Raw genomic sequence first — 3729 nt, forward strand, 5'->3', positions numbered from 1 at the left:
TTTAAAGATGGGTGGAACTATAGCACATTTAAATATATTTAAAGTAAAGATTTTATTTACTTATTTGACACAGAGAGAGCACAAGCAGGGGAACAGCAGGCAGGGGGAGAGGGAAAAGCAGGCTCCTCCCTGAGTAGAGACCCCAACGTGGGGCTCAATCTCAGGACCCCAGGATCATGACCTGAGCTGAAAGGCATGAGGGGTTAGTGATATTGCTTACCTTACTGACTGAGCCACCCAGTTGCCCACATTTAAATATATCAATATGCTGTTTTAAATGATTTAGCAAAGAGGGAAAAACAGGTGATGCAGGGGTGAGGAGAGACCATTGCTAGAGGGAGGAGATGGGATCCAGGGGCCAGTGAAGGTGTTTGCCTTAGATAGGAGCCAGACTGTTTATCCTCAAACTGCAGGAGGAAAAGCAGAGTATGTGGGTAAATTCTCACATCCCAGGGCTTGAACTGCAAGATGTCAGTCAGGTTTTGAGCCTGTGCCATCTGCCACACCCCTTCACTTCTCAGTGAGACCAGAGAGAAGCGACCTCCCCAAGGACACACCACCAATTAGAAGCAGACATGGGGCAGGAATCCAATCCGAGGCTCCTCCTGCCCCACCCAGCACCCGAGAGCTCTCCCCTTGGGAACAATCCTGACCCTACTCGGTTATCCACTTCACCTGTGCTGAGTAGTGCATGGTAGCCTAGCAGAGGACCACCACCAAGCCACGGGGCAAGTGAATTAGAAGGTCGGCTGATGAGTCCCCGCGATCTCCCTATATGTATTGATTCAGCCTTATCTCTGTAAGATAGACTGTCCATGGGCAAACTGGGCTGAGCAAAGTCTGCCAAATGCAGAAGGAGGATACTTATTACAAATTCGAGTGCAAAACAAAGGGCACAAATCCTTCTGAAATATAGATTCCTGGTCTCAAATACTCGGTCAGCCCTTGTTTCCTGATTTGAGGTTTAGAAATGCATGGTCCCTCTAAGCTTAGAGTTGAAAGCAGCAGAAGTGGGTGGACAGTGAGTGTCTGGGGTGGGGTGAGCTGCACATAACAAAAGGGCACAAAACCCCTGCAAAAGCCATACACTTCCAGGATGCTTGTAAAACCCCAGAACTCTCTCCCCCTAATTCCATTCATTTCTTGAACATTCTCTGTGCTCTGCTGTGACGGGCTGTGCTAAGGGCCTCAGGTACACAGAGGAAGGAAATAAAGGGTATACAAAACAGATAAACTGAAACGTCCTGTCTTCACCTTTTTACCACTTTTTTTTTTTTTTTTTAAGATTTTATTTACTTGAGACACAGAGAGAGAGCATGAGCGGAGAGAGGGAGAAGCAGACTTCCCACTGAGCAGGGATCCTGAAGTGGGACTCCATCCCAGGACTCCGGGATCATGACCCACCCTGAAGGCAGATGCCCAACCAGCTGAGCCACCCGGGGGCCTGGATTCAAAAATATAAATGATAAGCTGCTCTTGGGTACAAATTATTCCCTTGTGAGCTTGCGGAGTGTGACCCACTTATCTCTAGGGCCGATCGCCAGTTAAATCCTGCCCAAGTGGCTGAAAGCCTGTTTGTTTTACGACAAACAGGAAAAGGGGCCCTCAATGAAGTTCGGGCCCAGGGCCGAGTCTGAAGCCAACACTCTACTATGTTTCTTCGGGGAATCCTGGAGCTGAGACTGTTTGAGATGCCTCTCTTCCCCACGTTTGGACCAGAATAGTATTGGAAGAGACACCCAGGCCTCCGGTTCTGACCACCACCGTTGGGGGCTTGGGGGTGGACTGGGGGGAGGGGTGGATGAGGGGCTGAAATGTCCCCATGTGATAAGCCAGGAATGTGTCTCTGAAAAAATAATCGTGATGTCTTCATTTTTCTGTTGCCCTTTGCAGCTGTTTCCAAACCCTTGCAGTATCAGTGATTTCAAGGAATCCTCACCTCCTTCTGGAGAGGTAGGTGGAGTAGGTTTTCTTATCACTGGGGTACAGCTGGGGAGACGGAGGGTCTGGGAGGCCATGTGACTCGGCCCAGTCACGGGGCTAATAAGCAGCTGAGCTGGAACTCGAGGCTGGGTCTCCTGATGCTGAGTCTGACGCCCAGGTGACCAGGAGCCTTGGCAGCCACCCGGCCCTCAGAAGAGGGTGTGGCCTTCCCCCAACAGGACAGCCCCGCTCCAGGTCTGGGTTGGCCCATTCCAGCTGTCTGGCCTTGGGCAGCCTAAGGGTCTCTGTGCCTCTTTCCTCATCTGGAAAATGAGCAAAATCATAGTACCTGAGTCCCCATAAGGTATTTTGAGAGTAAATGAGATATTATGGAGAAAGCAAAACACCACATCTGGCCTAGTGCAGAGACATCCATAAATGTTGTGTCCCCTCCCCCCCAAAAAGTCTTTTCCTTAAGGCACACCCGAAAAAGTTATTTAAGAGTCCTGCCAAAGCCTCATTGTTTCCCCATAATGCTACCCCTTGCTACTGCTCTTTTTACTTTTCCTAGCCACACCTCTTGGGATCTTTCCAACAACCCCATAAGGTAACAGAACCCAAAAGTCTTTTTGCAATCTTATTTTTGAAAATAAATTATTTTTTAATCAAAGTGTGTATATATATATACATACATATATGTATATATATATATATATATATTTAGAAGATTTTCTTTATTTGACACAGAGAGCACAAGTAGGCAGAGCAGCAAGCAGAGGGAGAGGGAGAAGCAGACTCCCCATGGAGCAGGGGGCCTGATGAGGACCTCTGTCCCAGGACCCTGAGATCATGACCTGAGTGGAAGGCAGACGCTTAACCGACTGAGCCACCCAGGCACCCCTTCTTCGCTCTTGTCTTACAGATGAGTGGAAACCAAGGCAAGAGAGGGGACCACCCTAAGGCAACACCTCTGTTGGCCACTGAGCTAGGACTCCGGGCCTCTTGTTCTTTCAACTCTTGGTGACTGGAAATCTTTCATTGTCCAGGTTTCCCTCTCTGCTTTTGGAAAGCACAGCTAAGGGACCTAACGGAATTCTTCGAATGTTCAGGATTACCTTTCAGAATGAAAACATTGGAGAGCAAAGTGGGTTTGCAGTCAACAGACCCTCCTTCCAGCCCATGCGGCCTCCCAGCACCTCCCTGGGCCTGGGGGTTGCAAAGGCAGCCCGGGGTGGGGGGCGACTTCCAGCTGACTCCCTGCAAGTGGGTGACGGCTGAAAAGGTCAGAAGGGCACTGCTCCGGCTTGATAGTTCAGTGTCAGCTCTGCTGCGGGATATCTGAGAACACTTTGAGCAAGTCAAGGTGCACCTCTGTTTCCTAATGTATAAGAAAAGAGATTATGTCTCAGCTGCCTTGCTGATAACCCAAAAGGGACTTGCTTAAGGACACCAGTGACATGTTATAGGCACTTAAAAAAAAAAAAAGAACACTTTTTTATTATGAAAAACTTCAAACCACATTTAATGTCAACCAAATGATATAATGAACCCCCACGGATGCTTAGTCTGTCATTAACTGTTCTGTCTCTTTTTTCATCTTTACCTCCAGCCCCTCCCACTTGGTTACTTTGTATAGCTCTTTTCCTGGGTGAAATTTACAAACACAGACATGCAGAAGGCTTAACTGTGTAACATCGAAAAATAGATTTGCCCATGTAAACTGTATCTCTATTCCAATATAGAATATTTGCCCCTTTCTGGAAAGTTCTCTCCTATCTAGCATGGGCAAATAAATAACTGAACTTA

At 47.9% G+C, this 3729-nt stretch overlaps 1 long non-coding RNA gene across 1 annotated transcript; it reads left to right on the forward strand.

Moving 5' to 3' along the window:
- Positions 1–1619: 1619 nt before the first annotated feature.
- Positions 1620–3024, forward strand: LOC132017318 (uncharacterized). The gene is made up of 3 exons (XR_009404233.1): positions 1620–1750; positions 1894–1953; positions 2846–3024. It is a non-coding gene; the product is annotated as an uncharacterized LOC132017318 (long non-coding RNA).
- The last annotated feature ends 705 nt before the right edge of the window (positions 3025–3729 follow it).

Source organism: Mustela nigripes, chromosome 5 (assembly GCF_022355385.1).
Source record: "Mustela nigripes isolate SB6536 chromosome 5, MUSNIG.SB6536, whole genome shotgun sequence".
Taxonomy (NCBI): domain Eukaryota; kingdom Metazoa; phylum Chordata; class Mammalia; order Carnivora; family Mustelidae; genus Mustela; species Mustela nigripes.